This window comes from Heterocephalus glaber, unplaced genomic scaffold (assembly GCF_053883595.1).
Source record: "Heterocephalus glaber isolate CG9 unplaced genomic scaffold, H.glaber_assembly_v1.0 deba00000818, whole genome shotgun sequence".
NCBI classification, from domain to species: domain Eukaryota; kingdom Metazoa; phylum Chordata; class Mammalia; order Rodentia; family Bathyergidae; genus Heterocephalus; species Heterocephalus glaber.
The window spans coordinates 5,100,708-5,121,938 of NW_028258164.1; the positions used below are offsets into that span (position 1 = coordinate 5,100,708).

The 21,231-nt window shown below is 38.5% G+C and overlaps 1 protein-coding gene and 1 pseudogene across 8 annotated transcripts in view; one reads left to right on the top strand and one right to left on the bottom strand.

Annotated features, from left to right (window-relative positions):
* The window catches only part of Filip1 (filamin A interacting protein 1), a 357,204-nt gene that overhangs the window by 239,381 nt on the left and 96,592 nt on the right, over window positions 1–21,231 (top strand). The window lies entirely within an intron of this gene.
* Window positions 640–2,679, bottom strand: LOC147828933 (mitogen-activated protein kinase kinase kinase 7 pseudogene; annotated as a pseudogene).

Sequence of the window (21,231 nt, forward strand, 5' to 3'; positions counted from 1 at the left end):
CAATTTTTACTCTAGTGAAAAGGATAAAATTGCTCTTGTTAAATACAGCTGCCACCATATACCTTTCAATATTTTACAGATGAAAATAAGCTCAGTACTGATCCAAGGATGGGCTGGCATCAAAAGCCCTCACTTTGAACCAACCCTAAAGATTTCTGTGTGTCTGTAATATACCATCAATTATTCTAGATTTATAGTGCCCTATCTTTAACTTGGTACATATCATCTTTTGGGAAAAGATATTAGTTTTTTTGAGATTCAAAAACAAATCATTCTTGAGCTTCCACCTCTAATATGGGAAAAAAGATGATGTTTGCACATAGCAGCTATTTGATACTCCGTGTTCTGTTAGGCTCGCCTTCACACAATGAGCATGCATTTACAATCACAGTCTGCCACATTTTGAAGTTGAGAAGTGCTATTCAAACAAGTCACAGATCCCATCATATGCCACAAGATAGTGAAACTGCAGATCCACCATGAAAAGAAAATAAGTGATGGAACAAATGCAGCAAAAATAAGCAACTGACATTCAGAACATGCCCAAAAGCTAACACTCGAGTTGTCATAAAGAGTTTTCTTTTCTTAAAATAATAAAGTCTTTCTTCAAGTTTTCTAAAATGTGACAGTCCCAGAGAATCATGACGTGCCTTGGCATTTTTGTTGTGGACTTCTGATGACATCTAATTGTTTTTTGCATTGTTGGTAGTAAATAGCCTTTTGTCTTCATCTAAAAGCTTTTTATGTTCCTGTACCAGATGTGATGTATTTTGCTGGTCCTTTTCATCCTGGTCCAATTCTGCAACTAGTTCTTGCTTTCTCTGTAATAACAATGCAACATCTGTTTGAACTTTCATATATGTTTGTGCCATTTTGTAATGCTGTTCAAACACCGCCATGGACTCATTGGAGTATGGGCATGGTGCTAGAGGCTGTAGTTGGTGATCCAGTGTAAGATAAGCCATTGGGATAGAGTTATCTGAACCATTGGTATCTGTGGAATCATCAGGAGTCTATGTATAACTTTGAATTAACTTTTCTGAGGTTGGTCCTGAGGTAGTGATCATTCTGACATGAAGACTGGATGGCCTACTCTCACCTGACCAGGTTCTGTTCCAGTAACAGTTAAGTCTTAGATGGATCTACATTTTGGTTGCCTATTGCCTGTGGTTGCTGCAATCCTGCCTTCTATTTCAGACTTGTCAGGACTCCTCCTCTTGCCCTCAGAGGCTGGGGGCCAGCTCTCCACACTGCTGCCATGGAGGGGGCACTCCCAGGCTTTAATGGCCAGATCCACTCTGTTGCTTTGCCTGGTTTTTCAACAATTTTGATTCTAAGCGTTTAATAGTATCATTTGTAGCAGAAACTTGCTCCATTTCAGTGTCACTTTTATTACTGGTATTTGTAGAAGCAATGCCCATGAATGAGCCTGTACTGATGGCAGAGTTGCTCTGTCCTTCTCCTGAATACTGACAAGAATACTGTAAGCGTTCACCTGCTCCTGGAAAATACCACATCAAGAGAGCCATTATTCTCACAATTTCCTCCATTGAAGGGTGCTGACAAGGATCTTTAGACCAACAAAGAGTCCTCAGGCTCTCAATGGGCTTAGGTAAATTTTTGATCAGTGGTGGTGGAGTACCGCCCACATGATTCTGAATGCTGGGCCACCAATCTCATCAAAAGTTTTCTGATGTGCATTATTACTTCCCAAAGGATAATACCCCAGCTGAAGACATCACATTTTTCACTGTAATTGCTACCTTGGAGAACTTCAGGTGCCATCCAAGCAGCACTCCCCTTGTTATTGATCATGTGTATCATAAGCTGTACCAAAAGCACAGATTTTTAGAACTGTCCCCCCTGCAATGAGCAGCAGATTTGGTAGTTTCAGGTCCTTGTGAATTAGAGCTTTAAGTTGCATGCTGTGTAGTTAAGCCACTCCTCGGGAGCACTGTAAACACCAACTCTTTGTGTGGGTAGCAGTGTGATATGGCAATGGTTCAGCACCATGCAGCGTATCATATAAAGAGCCCCCTTTGGTGTATTCCATCACAAGACACACTGGATTCAAGCAGGCTCCATACGACTTTATAGTATTAGGGTGCTTCAGGTGGGATAACCACCAAAGCTCTACAATAAAAGCTTTCCTCTGTGATTCACTTTCTATTTTCTTACTAGCAACATATTTTGCTCACCACTTTGCTTTGTGAACTACTTCAAAGGCTCCTCTTCCAACAACCTCTTCCACCTCAATCTCCTTGTAGTCAATCTCTTCAAAGGTAAGGACCTGGGAAGGACTTGGATCATCTCACTGGCCAAGATAAGGGGGAGAAGGAGAAGAAAGTGCCAGAGGCTGTAGATATGACCCCTTGAAGCACCTAGGGGGCTCCGGGATAGTGTCGCCTGGACAATCCAGATGAGACCCGCACTCACCTGCCCCAAGCCAACTTTCAGCCTGGAGCTATGCAGCCCTGACACCAGGTGCACTGTGTGGATGGACAGGACAGCAATGACAGCTGTGTCCCACTCCACCTCCACAGGGTTTTCCGATGTCTGCTGGGCTCCGCCTGATTTTGCTGATTTTTGAGAGGCCTCCAAGCCATCTTTTCTACTGTCCTGATGCAGAGCACTTGATTTCCTTTTAATGCTCATCTTTTCAGCAATCACATTAGCCATGGTCCTATCTTTGCAGGCTCTTTCTTTCTGGCCAAGCTGTAATTTTTTCAAATAATTCAGTTCTCTTTTTTCCTCATTTTACTACAGATGAGGCTAAAATCAGTACCCATGCCTCAGCCTGATGTTGGGCTGCCTTGAAATTTTTTCTACCAGATTGACTAGTCTGCCATCTTTAAATTCAACCTTACACAAAGTCTTAGGACATGGGTAAAATGTAGACAAGCTTTTTGCCGGAATGTAGCATACCTGGCCTCTAGTCCAGTTGCCAGTAGAGTCTTCATTCTCAATTGAAACTTCATGAGCCTGGCCTTTACTATCTTTTTTTTTCTTTGGTACCAAGGATTGAACTCGGGTCCTTCTGCTTACGAGGCAGGCGGCAGAACTACTGAGCTAAATCCCTGGCTGGCCTTTACCATTTTTATTCCTATCAGCATCCTGGCCTTCTGAGCTCTGACCAGAATCTCTCATCAATCTCTGCTTCCACCATTCTAGGCCTTCTCTAGCCAGCATCTTCAAACCTGTCCAAACTCCTCCAGGATATGTTTCAAAGGCTTCTGAACACATGTCCAAAATCTGTATTAGTCACTTTCTTTCACTGGGACAATACCTGACACTCACAACTTAATGGAGTTTATTTTGGCTCATGATTTTCAGAGATTCAGTTTATGATTTGGTAGCTCCAAGGCAGAGGCCATGGAAGAGGAACACTGCTCACTCTATGGCAGCCAGGAAGCAGAAAGTGAAGGGGAGAGTTGGGGAGTAGAATATACCCTTCCAACCTACACCTGTAATGATCCATCTCTGACCAAGCCCCACCTCCTTAAAGCACATTCAACTACTGAACTCATCAATGGATGAATCCCCTGATAAGTATAGTGCCCCCATGTTTCAGTCACCTTCCATACATATGAGACTTTGGGGGGACATTTTATATCTAAACTCTAACATATCTCCTCTTTGCAGTGACCTTCACAGACAGGACACTGCTGTCTGGTCAGCAGTAGGCTCATCAGCTTGGTTGTGCTCACTGATTATCTCCCATCATGTGTCAGTTGATTCAACTGACGGGGGAAGACAGAGGGGCAGTTGTGGAATGCTGGTGAGGCAATGGAGAGAACTGGGGAGAGAATAAGCCCTTAGTGCCCCTGACCTCACATAGCTGCAGAAACATCATCTCCACAACTGGTGCTCCACTTCAGGCATCCTTTCACATGGTTCATCCCAATAACCCCATAGCTGGCATGGTCTTCCTGTAGTCTTGTTGCCCTTCAGCCAGCTTTCCACATCACCGCAAAATAGCCTTTTAAAAATTACATAATTCACTGAGTCTTTCTTCTGCTTAAAGTCTGCAGAAGTGCCCTAAAGCCTGAGGGACTCTCCTGGGCTGGCCTCTGCTCACCACTCCAGCCGCATCTCTCTCTCTCTGTATCCACCAACTCTGTGGTCTTGTCTTACTGACTGTTCTGCAACCCCCTGAATATTTTCTGTTCTAAATAATGTTAGGAGGCTTCTTTATTGGAAATTATTTTATTTCATTATATATTATAAAAGTGATTTGGAGGAAAAGGATCATATTTCCAACGTCCCAGGTTGGCTGATGAGGGCAGTGTATTGATTTTTGTCCCATTTTATTTTTAACATTGTTTCCACAAAGAGTAAAGGTCATTAAGGAAGAAAGTAATTCTCCACAAAAACACCTACAGTTAAGCCAGTGCTTAAAAGCTTATTCCATTATTTGTTATAACTTCCTGGCATGTTTTTATAAGAGTGCAGGGGAGAGGACTTCCCTTCTGTCCAGGTATTTGGAGATTTTTATCTTTTGCCATGCCTATATCTCTCCCAATATGAAGTCTTATTCAAATGACATGCTCAGGATTCGTGTTGTAAATACAAAACAAGCATACAGATGGAGCACGTTCTAATTTAGTAATGAGTCAGAGTTCAAACATCGGGCAAAACATGAAAATATAATTCTATTATTTAATATTTTAAATGGCTAATTCACACATATGGCTGAAAGGTTAGAAAGGTTATAATATATGCAAATATGATATGTATATATTTTCTATTCTCTACATAATGGGAGTATATAATGTACACTATTTTGGAATTGGCTTGTTTGTTTTATTGTTTTGCACTACTGGAGGTTGAACCCAAGGCCTTCACACTGAGATACATACATACTCATTCCCTTAAAAATTAAAAAAAATTTTTTTTGAGACATGATCTTCCTAAATTGCCTAGTCTGTGCTCAAACTTGTGATCTTCCTGCCTCAGCCTTCCAGACATTACAGGTATGCACTATCATGCCCATCTTGGAACTGGCCTTTTTTCTTTTTTCTTAGCACATATTTGTGACACAAAATGAATATATTCATCACCGGTAGTTGTTACACATACATGTCACATCTTAGACCGTTTTTCAGATAGCAAGTATGTCTTAGAAATCTTTCCCATCAGAACATATGGAAATTTTACATTCTTTTTTTTTTTTTTGAATTCTCTCAACCTATTACTTTGTCTTAGGATCAGGTTCCTGCTCTTTGCTTTCTTTCTTTTTTTCTAAATTTTATTTTATTGGTACATTTTAGGTATACAATATAATGACATTCATCATTGGAAATTTGCACCTTTACATAATCTCTCTTGGTTCTTATTTTTCCCTCTTCCCCTGCCCTCCCTTCAACTCCTGCATCCCTCCCTATTTACAAAGACTTTGTTTCCATTTTTTCGTTTTCTCCTGTTACTTCAATTCACTTCCTTTCTATTCCCTACCCCTTTGCCCCTTTCCTTCCTATTTCACATTATCTATTATACCTTTTAGTCCTTATTTACACTTTCAGTTTCTCACACTAGAGAAACTATTTGGTATTTACACATCTGTGTCCTATTTATTTCACTTAAGAGTATTGCCTCAAAGTGCATCCATTTAGCTATAAATGTCTCTACTTTCTCATATTTTATGGCTGAATAGTACTCCATTTTATAAAAAAACCACATTTTCTTTATCCAGTCTCCAGTTGATGGGCAACTGGGCTGCTTCCAAGATTTAGCTATTACAAATTGTGCTGCTGTGAACATGGGTGCACATATATCACTGTGGTATGTTTCTTGTAATTATTAGGGGAAGATAAACAGCAGGGGAATAGCTGGATCAAATGGAACTTCCAGTCCTAGTTCTTTGAGGTATCTCCATACTGATTTCCACAGTGTTTGCCCCAGTCTACACTCCCACCAGCAGTGGAGCAGGGTTCCTCTTTCCCCACAGCCCCACCAGCATTTGTTATTGGTTGATTTCATTGCAGCAGCCATTCTTTCGGGGTTGAGGTGGAATCTCAGCGTTGTTTTCATTTGCATCTTTCGAATGATCAGTGATGTTGAACACTTTTTCTTGTTTATTTGCCATTTCTACTTCTTTGTGTGAGAAATGTCTGTTCATTTCAGATGCCCATTTTTGGATTGGGTCTTTAAATTTGGGTGGTCTAATTTTTTAAAGTTCTTTATAGATTCCAGATAGTAGACCTCCATCTGAGGAATAGTAGGTAAAAATTTTTTCCCATATGGTGGGTTCTCTCTTCACACTGCTGGTGGTTTCTCTTGCTGTGAAGAAGATTTTTAATAGGAAGAGATCTCATTTGTTGATTGTTTGTGCTAGTACATGGGCAACTGAAGTTTTGTTCATAAACTCTTTTCCTACACCAATGTCTTCAAGAGTTCTACCTAACCTCTGTTCCAGCTAGTTCAGCATTTCTATTTTAATATTTAGATCTTTAATCCATTTAGATTTTAGTTGAATGCATGGTGAGAGATACAGGTCTAGTTTTAATCTTTGGCAAGTTGAAACCCAGTTTTTCCAGCACCATTTATTAAAGAGGCTACTTTCCTCCAGTGACGGTGTTTGGCTCCTTTGTCAAAGAGGAGATGGCTGAGTGTGTCTGGCATTGTTTCTGCATCTTCTAATCTGTTCCACTGGTCCTCAAGCCTGTTTCTTTGCCAGTACCATGCTGTTTTTATCATAGTAGCTTTGTAGTATTGTTTCAAGTTGGGGGTTGTGATACCCCCTGCCATGTCTCTGTTGCCTAGAATTGTTTTTGCTATTTTAGGTCTCTTCTTGTTCCAAATGAATTTTTGGATTGTTTTCTCAAGGTCTGTGAAGTACGCTGCTGGGATTTCAGTTGGGATTGCATTGAATCTATACAGCAGTTTTGGAAGTATGGCCATTTTCACTGTTGATCCTTCCTACCCAGAATCAAGGGATATCTTTCTATTTTCTGATATCATCTTCAATCTCTCTTTTCAGATTGCTATAGTTTTCAGAGAAGAGGTCTTTGATTTTTTTTTTTAGTTTGGTTGATTCCTAGGTATTTCAGTTTTTTGGATGCTATTGTGAAAGGAATTATTTGCCCTATTTCTCTCTCAGTGAGTCTGTTGTTCGTGTACAGGAAAGCTATTGATTTTTGAGTGTTGACCTTGTATCCAGCTACTCTCTTTAATTTGGTAATTAAGTCTAGAAGACTTTTGGTGGAGTTCTTGGGGTCGTCTTTATAGAGTATCATGTCATCTGCAAATGATGACAATTTGACTTCTTCATTTCCTATCTTTATTCTTTCTATTTCTTTCTCTTGTCTAATTGCTTTGGCTAATGTTTCCAAAACTATATTGAAGAGGAGTGGTGATAGTGGACATCCTTGTCTTGTTCCTCATTTTAGTGTGAAGGATTTCAGTTTTTAACCATTTAGTATGATATTGGCTGTTGGTTTTTCATAGATGCTTTTATTGGATTGAGGTAGAGACCACCTATTCCAATTTTTTGTAGGGTTTTTATCATAAATATGTGTTGGATTTTGTCAAATGCTTTTTCTGCGTCTATTGAGATGATCATGTGGTTTTTGTACTTGGCTCTATTGATATACTGTAATACATTGATTGATTTGCGTGTGTTGAACTATCCCTGCATCCCTGTTATGAATTCTACTTGGTCAGGGTGTATGATCTTTTTGATGATCTTCTGCATTCTATTTGCCAGTATCTTAGTAAGGATTTTTGCATCTATGTTCATTAGTGAGATTGGCCTATAGTTCTCCTTTTCGGTTGGGTCTTTCTCTGCTTTGGGGATCAAGGTGATGCTTGGTTCCAGGAATGAATTTAGGAGTATTGCTTCCTTTTCAATTTTATTGAAGAGTTTAATCAGTAATGACAGCAGTTCTTCTCTAAACATCTTGTAGAATTCAGCAATGCAGCCATCAGGACCCAGGCTTTTCTTAGTTGGGTAAATTTTTCAGTATGTTTTCAATTTCATTGATTGATATTGGGTTGTTTAGAATTTTTAGGTCTTCTTCGTTCAACTTTGGTTATTCATACTTATCTAGGAATCTGTCCATTTCTTCTGTGATTTCCATCTTATTGGCATATAGGTTCTCGAAGTAGGTATTGATGATCCTTTGGATTTCTGTTGGGTCTGTTGTAATTTCACCCTTTGCATTCCTAATTGCATGGATTTGGGCCTTTTCTTTCCTTTTTCTGATAAGGTTGGCTAAGGGTTTGTCAATTTTGTTTATTCTTTCAAAGAACCAACTCTTGGCTTCATTGATTTTTTTGTATCATTTTCTTAGTCTCCATTGCATTGATTTTTGCTCTGGTCTTTATCATTTCCTCCCTTGTATGAGCTTTGGGTTTGTCCTGCTCTTCTTTTTCTAGAAGCTTGAGGTTCAGCCTCAGGTTGTTTAATTGGGCTCGCTCTGTTTTCCTAATATGTATATTCACTGCTATGAATTTCCCCCATAAGACTCCTCCCATAGATTCTGATATGTTGTATTGCCATTGCCATTTAATTGAAGGAACTGTCTGATTTCTTCTTTAATTTCCCCTGTGACCCATTGGTTATTCAGAAGTGTGTTATTCAATTTCCATGTGTTTATGAAATTCTTGTGATTTCTTTTGCTATTGATCTCCAATTTCATTGCACTATGGTCTGATAATATACAGGGAATGAAATCAATTCCTTTGCACTTACGTAAACATGTTCTATGAGCAAGTATGTGGTCTATTTTAGAGAATGACCCATGTGCAGCTGAAAAGAATATGTATTCTGATTTTGTGGGGTGGAAGACTCTGTAAACATCTGTTAAATTCATTTGTTCAAGAGTTTGATTGAGTTCTAGTATTTTGTTGTTTAGTTTTTGTCTAGTTGATCTAACTATTTGTGACAATGGAGTATTGAGGTACCCCATTACTATTGTATTATTGCATATATGACTTTTCATGTCCATTAGCATTTGTTTTACATAGTTGGGCACACTAGCATTTGGTGCATATATATTTATGACTGTCATCTCTTCCTGTGGGATTGTTCCCTTTACAAGGATGTAGTGTACTTCTTTATCTCTCTTAATCAGTGTTGGTTTGAAATCCACTTGATCTGCAAAGAGGATAGCTACTTCTGCTTTTTTTCAGGTTCCCATCACATGGAGTATTGTTTTCCACCCTTTAACTTTCAGTATATGAGTTTCTTTTTGTGTTTAGTATTTTTTTTTTTTGGTACCAGGGATTGAACTCGGGTCCTTGCGCTTGTGCAGCAGGCGGCAAAACTGCTGCGCTAAATCCCTGGCCCTTTGAGTTTCTTTTTGAATTAAGTGTGTTTTTTGTATGCAGCATATTGTTGGATCTTGCTTCTTCACCCATTCTCTCAGTCTATTTCTTTTGTTTGTTGAGTTGAGACCATTAACATTGATGGTTATAATGGATACATATTGATTTATCATTGTCATGACTTTTTCTGTTTGTTGGATTCTCCCCCTGTGCATTTAATTTGTCACACCCAAGGAATTCATCCTTCTGGGCTTCCTAGGGTTGTGATTCTCATTGTCTTTTCCTAGGATACTATCAAATTTTTTGGAGTGCTGATTTGGTATTCATGAAGTTCCTCAGGTGCTCTTTGTCATGAAAGTATCTTATTTCTCCATGCATTTTGAAAGATAGTTTTGCAGGGTACATCAATCTGGGTTGGAGGTTGTTTTCCTTTAGGGCTTGAAATACATCACTCCAAGCTCTTCTTGCCTTGAACCTTTGAGTTGAGAAGTCTGCTGTGATTCTGATGGGCTTTCCTTTGTATGTGATTTGTTTCTTTTCTCTAACTGCTTGTAGAACTTTGTTCTTCTGTTGGGTTTCTGGAATCTTAACTATTATATGCATATAGGTAGATTTTTTTTTTGATCAAGGCTAGTTGGAGTCCTATGTGGCTCACTTATGTGTATGTCAAGTTCTTTTCCCCTGCTTGGGAAGTTTTCTGCCAATACTTCCATGAACAATTTTTTTTTTTATGTCATCTGCACTCTCTCCTATTTCTTCATTGACTCCAATCAGTCTTATGTTATTCTTCTTTGCATCATGTAGCAGCTGCTGGATTGATTTCTCATGGTCCCTTGCAATTTTTCTTTTTCTGGTCACTAATTGCAATCTTATCTTCTATATCTGAAATTCTGTCCTCTCATTGGCTCATTCTGCTGTATAGTCTTTCAGTGGAGTTTTTAATCTCTTGGAAATCTGCATCTCTTTTATGCATTCCATTTGTTTCCTATATTGAGCTTCCATCATGTTCTTCAGCTCCTCTCTAGATTTTTTAATCATGTCTTGCACTATGAGCACAATCTCTGCTGTTATCCGAGAAGTTATTTCTGATTTCATTTTTTCCAGATCCTTTTGTTGCTAATTAAGGGAGTCCAGGTGGTTGAGTATCAGAGTGTCCCATCTTGTTTCCCTTTGGGGTTGCTGTAGATGATCTGGAAGTCTGGTTTTGAGACTTGTTTATGTGTCTCCTCATTTCTAAGGGGGGTTGGGGGGGTTGGGGGGGTTGGGGGTGGTGGCACCAGTGCAGCTCACCTCCTCTGTTCTGGGAACAGTGGTATGGTGGCCTGGAAGCCTCCTCCTCTGGGCTGTGAGCGGTCCTATGGTGGCCAGGAAGCCTCTTCCTCTGGAAATTTTACATTCTTTTTAACACTAGAATATATGATAGTTACATGTATAGTCTAGTCTCCTGTTGATGGATATTTAAGCTATACTCAGATTTCTGCAGTCATAACCAACACTGCATGATCACATTATATATGTATTTTATCATACATGTAAAAGAATTTCTCTTGGTTAAACCCTTGGAATTGTAACTGGTGAGCTAAAAGTATACACAGTTATGCTAGATGGTGCTAAATTGCCCTTAATAAGTCATTTTTTTCACTCTTGCTGGCACAATACATCCATTGTTTTACCAATTTAATGTTATAATTCTTCTGCTAGTCTGAAAGGCGAAATGGATATCTCTTGCTAGTTTTGATTTATACCTCTTTTATGAATGAGGTTGAGCATATCTTCATTATTTTTAGAGATTTTATATTTTCTTAAATTTCACTAGTATGTTCTTATTTTTTCTTCCTTTGAATTGTTGGTGTTTTTTTAAAAATTAAATGTTCTTGATGTAGTAGTTAGTTATTTGTCATGTGAGCTGTAAACCAAATATTTTTATGTAATTTATATAATTATTTTTATTTTGGCTTTGCTTTCAGAATCTTCAGAATTCATAATTACTATTAGCAGTCAGATATCCATCTTTTCTTTTATTTGGATTTTTGGTGTGGGTCAAAATGAGAAAGAAATCCCTTTGGATTCCTAGATTATGAAAAATGTCTTTCAAATTATCTTCTAGCATCCCCCCCTCCCAAGTTTTCCCATTTAAATATTATTCCATCTAGGATTCAACTTGGTTTAAATTATGCTACTTTACTTTTTTGTAGATGACAACTGTAGGAGTCATGGTTTTGTCAGGAAAACAGAAAGCTCACTTGATATTTCAAATAGAAAAAACTTAGTAATAGGATTTGGTTACACAGATGTTAAAAGGCTGAAAGAGTGAAAGAATAGTGAGCTGCCCAGACAGGATAAACTTAAAAGGAATAGGGTAAAATCATGAAAAAAATTCATTGAAATAGAAAAGATAAGAGGTCAAAAGAACTGAGCCCTGGGGAATTCCAGCATGTGAGGTGGGAAAATGCGGAATCAGCCATGAAAATCAGCAAAGGAGAACAAGAATGAGCAGTTTGAGTGATAGGATAGAAATCAACAAAGTAGGGGGTCCCAGAGCCAGAGTGACGTTTTCAAGGTGGAGAGAAAGGTAAAAAGTGTTAGATGCTGCTGATGGACTAAGAGAAATGTGGGATGGAAGCTGACCATTGGATTTGGCAACAGGAAAACCCTGGTTTGGCTTGATAAGACGGCATCAGTGGAGTGGTAAGAGTAGAAGCCTGATGGACTGGAATCACATGAATCCCACTCATCATGGAGAAGAGAGTACTGGAGATAATAAAATTACTGTTTCAGCGAATTTTGTTGTAGAGGGAAGAAGAGAATTGGAATGAAGTTATGGGGGAAGTAGAGTTATGAGAGGGTCTTGTTATGACAGTTACCTGCTGATAGGTTTGATCTGGTATGGGAGGAACACAGTGATAATTGGTGAAAGGCTACAGCAGTGTCTTAAGTAGTCAACAGAGGATGGGATCTAGTGGATGAGGTGAGGAGTTAACATTAACTAGAGGCACAAATAGTTCACTGCTAGTAGCAGAAGGTTACATTTATGGACTAAGATGCTGTAGGTATATGGAGGTGGTGGGAGATTGTGGAAACTCATCCCTGTTTGTTATATCTTTCTTGGTGAGCAAGGTAGTCAAGGGGAAGATGTATGAAAAATTTGACAAGGGAGCATAAGTTATAAAATAACATGAGTTATTTGAGAGTGGAATAGAGTGGAATACAGAATAGAGAGGAATAGAGAGGACTACAGTATGATTTTTTTGGCAGCCTTACCAGGCCAGTTAAGCCTAATGATCATGAATTCAAAATTATATTAGTTGGCATGATAAGTTTTTCTCTAGCTATAGGTTCAAGCATTCAGGATGAGGAGTTATATTTAGTCAAAGCTGTAGTTTGACCAAAAGAGGGAAGGGACATGAAAATGAGTGAGTATGTGGTTGAAATTGAAAAAGGAAAATGAGTGTATTGAAAAGGAGAGGCTGAAGATCAGAGAAAGAATGGTAAAATCAATGGAGTATCATCAAAGCATTGCTGGATTTAAGGTTCTAGAGAGAGTGGGCTGGAATTATAGGAGATAGAAGTAAAAAGCTGAAATTATAGATGGTTGTAACTTTTTATAATAATGACAAGGATTAGAGTGTGAATGTAGAAGCAAGGGCTGAAGTGGTGTGAAGGACAGAATCATTGGGAAGGAAAGTTCAGGATGTAGGGGTTAGAATATCAGAATAGACAAGTATAGTGTCACACACCTGTAATCCTAGCCCTTGGTAGGCTGAGGCAGAAGGATTGCCATGAATTTGAGGCCAACCTGGGCTACATACTGAGTTCAAAACCAGCCTGGATTACACAGTGAGACCGTGTCTCAAAAAACTAAAAAAACAAAAAAAACCCAATCAGAATAATCACCTAGGAGAATATTGAACTCACCTAGAAATTTGACAAAAGTCAGGTTAGAATCACAGTGATCTGGAAGCTAAAATCTTCCAGGAAGGGAGGAGAATGAATGACTCAGAGGGTGGGATGCCACAAAGGGAAAGGAGATTAATGACATTAGATTGATGACATGAGACTCAAAGCTAGGACATTTTGGGCAGGTAAGAGAATGACCTCAAAGTACTAACAGGAGCAAGGAGGAAATGTGTACCACCTCCAAGTCAACTGGTGCAAGAGAGTAGGAGAGAAATTATTCACTTCTGAGCTCCTGAGCAAGGTATGTTCTCATGAGAGCGAGGGTTGTCTTGGAGCAGTGTTTCTCAAACTTGGCTCTAAATGCCTAAATCATATCTCAGACCAATTAAATAACATCTGCAGTTAGGGGTCAGGCATCAGTTTTTTTAAAGCTTCAGGTGATTCTACAGTGCTGCCAAATTTGAGTTCCTGCCTTCAATCAAAACAGTGAAGGGAATATCCTCAGAAGAGTTCGTGAATGTAGGAAAATTTGCTTCCAATTAAATATGAGTTTCAGAAAGCACAGTGGAAAGTTTTATGAAGATAGATGAAATATAAGATTAGAAAAGATGATTGCAGAGCCCAGTACAGGTTTGAGTTTGGGAGTGTGGAGGTGGGGGGTGGGCTTTCTCTGGGTTTTACTGGCAGTACCAAAAGTACCAAGTGCCTCCACATTAGCAGTTGCAATATCAGGAGTACATGATTCTTTCTCTCATTTGTGGCTTTGGTGACTCCTTAGGAGGTGTAGTTAGGAGAAGCAAGGGCAGATACCTCAGGAAGACGCTATGGTTTTGCTGTGGTTTGGTCATCTTGAGTCCTTCAGAATCAGCCCCATGAATGTGATACCACATGTGAGAGAGCTGCTAGGCTTTCCCTGGAACAGATGCACCTATACTTCTGTAGCTCTGTGGCATCCTCCTGGCCCAGCTCTCCAGGCTAAGCACATGTGAAGAGTGGCAGCAGAAGGAGGGCACTGAGACTACTGAAAGGGAATCTAGGGATATTCCCATATTATTCCCTAACAAGACCAGCCACTGGTAAAGTGATGAGGTCAGTGCAGAGAAATCTAGCAGTGCTGGCTCACCCACCTCCTCTATTCAGTCATTGTCCCCATGCTGCCAGCTGACCATTCACTTGTGGGTGACAAAGCATGATGCTGACAGTGCAGATAAGGCTCCTGACCACAGAGACCCAGCAGGTCACTCATCTAAGCAACAGTGTCTGGCCTGCTAGCTGAGTAACTACAAATGAATGGCAAGAAGTAAACTAGGGGGATCTTGAGCCATTTTCTCAGCTCTATCATGGTCGGGAAAGTTCTTAAAGAACTTTAACGTAAGTTGTGGGCAGTGGATTTTGGTCCTTTACTTTGAAAAGAGCAGATGCAGTGCATGTATACACAAGCCAGTATGGCAGAAATTGTTTAACATCATACTCAAAGTCATGTGGCCAGATAAAGTGTAAGTGTAGACTATTATGATAAAAAATCCAAAGGGGCTATAAGTAATGTGCTCATCTAAAAATTAAAGTAAAAATCTTGAATCAAATACTTTGACCTCATTAACTACATTCCTGTTGCTAATGGAAAGATGTTATATTTGAATACACAGTTTTTCATAAAATGTCTATTTTTTGTAAGCCCTTCTTTGATTTCATGGTCGTGAACTGCCATTGACATGCACACCAATATTCCTTACAATGCACCTAAAACGCATATTAAAATATTGATTTAGCAAAACACCTGCTCACTTTACAATTTTAACATTAGTTAGCATATAAGTTAGTTCCTATTTGAGTTCATTGCAGTATATTTAGTAGTGATTTAGAAGAATAGAGAGATCTCTGGTCTGAGAATGTGGAGACTTGGATTTTAATATACAATATAATCAAAAAACAATTTGTTGTATTTCTTGGGGAAATCATTGACTTGCCTGAACCTCTGTTTCCTTAGAACTTGAAGAGATTTAAGTTCTTTCCTATTTTAAATTCTCCAGATTAAATGAATCAAATAGTCTGCTAAGTCCTGGAGCTGTGTAGGTTGGTCAAAAAACTGGAACTGATGTTGCTCATTCCTGATGACTTTACAAAGCTATTCTCTTGTTCTACAAATTTCCTCCCACTCTTCCTTCCAAAAGATGGCTTGATAAACAATTATCTACAGGAGTTCTCTTCCCAGATCTCACCTGTAGATTGTAAAGTCATATAAGCATTGGTTTATGTCCTCCTCTTGAGGGACCCACTATGACCATTAATGGAAACCTTCCACATAATAAATTAGTAAACAGAAAGAAAGAAGAAAGGAAGGGAGGGAAGAAAGAAGGAAGGAAAAAACTAAAGGAGGGAGAAAGGAAATAAGTAACTGGTCTATCTGTGCTGGGCAAGTGGTAAAGGAAGGAGAATGGCTTCAACTTTTATTTTAAAAAGGGAGCAGTACAAATCTGAGGTGTTGATAAAGGTTTGATTTAATTATTACAACCAAATCACAGCAAAGATCTTTATTTCAAACACATTCAACACTTTGAATCCAATCAAATACAACTATGTATTTGATCTTTCCCTTGGGGGGAAATTTTTTTGTAAAGTTTGTTCTAAACTTTTGGTTATAGATTCAGGTAAGAAAATAAACTGAGAAAACAGGAAATTAATTTAAAGATGGATATGTACAAAGAGAGGCCAGAATTAATTTGTTAAAACAGAAATAGCAAGGCATAACAGTCATGGTGAAATGAGTATGACTGTCATTGGAATTTCATTATCCTTGACACTTCCATTCTATTGTTGAATTAAAAAAGATGAAGTGGTAGATCTTAGAGAGGCTCTATGTAGATACACGTTTATGGAAAACTCATACTGCATAATACTATCTTAGTTACTTTTTCTCGTTGCTGAGACAAAATACCCAAAACCCAAAGTAAAGGAGGAAAGGTTTATTTTGGCTCATTCTGTAGAGGCTTCAGTCCATAATCGGCTGGCTCCAAGGCAGGGTGGCATGGCAGAGGGACACTGCAGAGGGGAAACAGTTCATAGAAAGCAAAAGACAAGGCACCAGTCTACAAGAGAGAAGACCACAGCTCTTTCCACCTCTTATATCTCACCACTCACACCCATACTCCTCGAATCACGCCATAAATCAATCCCAGCATCATATCCTTGATCCCAGCAGCACAAACCTTAGATCCAGCTACCTCAGAAAAGCTCCCCCCGCCATGACTGTGTGAGGTTTTGGGGGGACATCTAGATACAAGCCATAACAAATACTAAGTGGCTTGCAGTGGGGACACATTGCCTAGACATCACTTAGCAGATGCGTGACTAGGAAAATTGCTGAACTTCTCTGCACCTACCTCAGATCCCTCAGTTACAGAATGGTAGGTCTTAGTTACTCCTTTGAGTTAGATGGATCTTTGCTATTCCCACCCAAGCTGAGAAAGTGGACAGACTTCCTGGGTCTTACCTAATCCTCACCCATGACAAGCAAGGCCAGAACTACAGACAAGTGGCCTGACCAGCCCTTCCACTGCTCCATACCCTCTATGATGTGGATCACCCCACTAGATCCCCAGTTTGAAAGACACAAGTAACAGCTCATTTACATAATCTTGAAATCCAGTGGAGAAAAGTCTTCTGGTGTACTGGCAACTTCATTTCTAGATCTATATAAAAACATATGTGAAAACTCTCAAAATATATAGTCAGTATTCTGGTAATTTCTTATCTCTTTTAAGATTTAAATATGTTGATATCTTAGACTTTTGTTGTTGATAAACTAAGCCTTCCACTTTGTGTGCCATTTAACATGACTAGCTTTGGTTTCAATCTCATTCATCTGGCTGCAGATTCACAAGATCCCCCGAAGAGTCTATTCAGTAATTGTGATGCATTCCTGTAGCCTTTAAGATAAAGCCCTAAAAGCTCTGCTTTGTGTACTTGATCTGTAGCGACCTTTGGAGTCTGCTGTCCATTGAACCGAGGTCTTCCTTGTGCAATCATAGAATAGTGCCTCAGTTCACTTCCTGTTACTTGATATCACTGAACAAAAATACCATTATCAGTGTCTGAGAAAAAAAAGATATGGTACCCCATCCCTTTAAAAGTTTAAGAATAGCCAGCACAGTAGAGTTAATTCTCTCAGAGGCTGTGCCTTGAGAATTTTTTGGCCCAGAATCAAGCTACAGATAATTAATTATGTCAGTGAAAAGCTCTGATGGCCTGTTCTCTTCAGAGAAAAGTGACATCATCCATAGAATTCTCTGGCAATAAAGAAGAACAAAGCTGTGAGTGCGGGAAATAACAGACAGATGTCCACAAGTGCATATTTTATCTACTTCAAAGTGCACTGCAAGAAGTCAGCCCCTCCCATATGGGGGGGGGGCTGTCTCGGCAGCAGCGGCTTGGCCAGGAGTTCCCCCCAGGGGAAGGGAAGTTTACTGGACTGAGTTCAGTGCCTCACATGCTCTGGCCTGAAGATCCCTGTGTGCAGTTCTTAGGGAAGTTACTAAAAGGATGACAATGCTCAAAAAATGTTGGCAAGCTCATGGCAAGCCAATCAAATTCTGTAGTGTGGGGAAATGGGAGCAGATGGTGGAAGTGTCACTGGTGGCTTAATGTAAGGACAGGAAACAGCACCCCAAGAGCCTCAGTCCCCAGCTTTCCCTTGCTTTGTACTTACCTCATGTTTTCACAGGGAGGCACTGACCCCACAGCAACACGTATGTTGGAATCGAATAACTCTTTCTTACCTATAATGTGAACTTGGGCAAGCAACTGAATTTCTTTGAGACTTTTCTTTATATGTAGAACAGAGCTAAGAGAAATAAATTAAATAACACTCTCAAAAATAGTTACACTAGAGTGCAATGTTGGTATTACTTCAACTGTGTCCTTCCTGGAAAAGTATATTAGCTGTATATTATATATCTAGACTCACATTAGATAAAACAGATGTTTAATTACATGAGTAATATTAGGCATAATAGAAAATGACTGTTTCAAAACTTCAGGTATCAGAGGACCACATATTCTATTAGAGTATGTCCCTTTGATTTGAAACCACCTACTCTAGAACTTTCTTTTAAAAATATTTTATTTGATTATCTAAATAAACCCAGTTCTATATAGATCACTTAGAACATGCATTTTTCATGAGAACACTATTGTTCCCAAGAGGGTGAAAATGAGTTCTTCGGAAGAGAGGTGGGAAGAAATTTTTAGATGTGAAAATGGTTAATTGTGGTCAAAAGAACCACAATACACAAACACATATACAGTATACACATGCCTGTGATGTTAAAATTTTATAAGGGAGAGTGTGATCAGAGAAAGATTATTCTAGGCTGGGGATTTAGCTCAGTGGCACTGGACCTGCTTCCCAAGCACAAGGTCCTGAGTTCGATCCCCAGTACCGAAAAAAAAAAAAAGAGAGAAAGATTATTTAAAAAATCTCAGTGGGACAAAACTGTAAAAGTTTGAAAACACTGATATATAAAAATTAAAACATTATAAAGAAAAATATAAGTCATCCATAATTCTACTAACCTGAAAGGATAATTTTAAATATTTTTCTATTTTTCTTCACATGTATTTTTTCTGTAATTGCAAGCACATTGAATATATAACTTTTAATATTGATTGTAGACATTTCTCATCATTCAAATCCCTTAAAACTTTAATGTCAAATCCCATATAATGTTTTATCTTATCAATATACTATATTTTACTCAAATATTTCTGGATATTTGTTTTTTCCAATTTTTCTTCTGTTAAAAATAACATGCTTGTGGACCAATATTTGTCAAACTATTTAAGAGATATGGATATTTTAATATTTTTAATTTAATATTTTAAGGACTCTTATGTGTATCAACTGACAAATTATTTTCAGGACTTCCTGTAATGTATAAGGAGGCAGGGAAATGGGGGTCCCTATGGATACTTAATGAGCAGTAATTTTGTCATACCTCCATCCAGTCATCTTTTTGGCTTTGAAATACAGATGATCTCCACTGTCTTTAGATTCTGTAACTCTGAATTTTCCTACATGCTAAATTTTCTTTATAATATCCAAATCAATAATTGCAGCACTTTGAGGCCCCTCTTAGTCATGTGCAGAGAAGCAAAAATTGTGAGCTGCCTGGTGTACGTGTTCCCAAACAAGGATTGAATTAAGGTTTTGCTCTGCTGTTCCATTTCAGCTCTCATATCATAGTTAGTGTCTTTTGTGGTGTGTTTGGCATTACATTTTCCACACTTTGTGCTTTTTTATTGGAGTCTTGCTGTTCAAAATGGCCCCAGGCATCGTGCCAAGTCTGGTTTTCCTAAGTGTAAGAAGGCTGTGATGTGAAAATACTCTTAAATAAATTTCCTCCAGACATCAGTCATAGTGTTATTGACAGGGAATATAATATTAATCAATCAAGAATTTATACTAAATAATAAAATTTTAAACAGAAAATACATTTAAAAATTGATTGATTGATGAAAATGTGCAGAAAGCTCATAGGAACCTATTTCCCGCAAAGCAGTGATTCAATATTTGCTAACCTGGTGTTTGTAGAAACTTTCTAGAACATAGCTACTGTGAAAAATGAGACTCAGCTTTGAATAATGAGAATCAATTCCCATTTGTTGTTTGGCTACAATAAGGAAGCCGAACCATGGAGGAGATTTGATTGGGATTTTGTGAACATAAGTGAAAGCAATAAGCCAATATCTTTTGGAATCTAAACTTTCTCTAGTGAAAGGTGTAAAAGGTAGCTTTTTAAAAAGTGGTTCTGTCCTCAGGCAAATGTACTGCTTTGAAAAAGAACCACAAGAAAGTGTTGATGGAAAAGTGGGAGGTGTGTGTGCACTACACACAATTCATTCACTGAAGAAAGGTTCACTGAGCACCTACTTGTGTCCATAATTGTGTGACAACTGCAAAGGGAACAGGAGGCGCCTGTCATGGCTAAGCTCGAAGTCTTGCAGGGCGGGAGAAAATAAGCAATTGTGATTACATGGTGGTACCTACTGTGATCAAAGAAGTAACAGGCATCAGAAATGGAAGTTCTACAAATTTTATGCCCATTCTCAATCTGTAAGAATATCACATAACTTCTAAACAATAACTCTTAGGTAACAATACATTTGACTGTTCTTGTGTAAAATTTTTTGAATGTGCTGAAAAGGCAAGATAATTTTATGAGCAGATGCAACTGACTATGTGTTTTTCTTTGAAAAGGTGGTTTGATCTTTCAAACGGAGACTTGGCCTTCTAAGGCCAACAGTTGCCTGGGAAAAGCAGTCAGCATATCACAAATTGTAAATTAGTTGGTGCTTCTTTTGGAGATCTCCTTTTTCTAAAAAAAGAACATTCCAAGTAGGAACTCTGTAGGACTATTGTTAAATATTTTAAAAGGAATTCCTTTTTTAAAAAAATTAATTTTATTGGTACATTTTAGGTATACAATATAATGATATTCATCACTGGAGATTTGTGCCTTTACATAATCTCTCTTAATTCTTATTTTTCCTCCATTTCCCTGCCCTCCCTTCAACCCCTCCACCCCTCCCTATTTACAAAGACTTTGTTTCCATTTTTTCATTTTCTCATATTAATTCCATTTTCCTCTTTTCTTTCTCCTGAGACTCCCACTTCCCCTTCCCCTTTGCACTTTTTCTTCCAATTTCACATTATCTGTAATACATTTTCATCCTTATTTACACTTTCAGTTTCTCACACCAGAGAAACTATTTGGTATTTACAGAATATTTATTTATTTCACTTAAGAGCATTGCCTCAATGTGCATCCATTTAGCTATAAATGCCTCTAATTTCTCATTCTTTAAGGCTGAGTAGTACTACATTTCATAAAAACCCCCACATTTTCTTTATCCAGTCTCCAGTTGATGGGCAATTGTACTGTTTCCAGGTTTTAGCTATTACAAACTGTGCTGCTGTGAATGTGGGTGCATATATATCACTGTGGTATTATTGTTTTAATTCTTTTGGAAAGGTACTCAGCAGGGGAATAGCTGGGTCAAATAGGACCT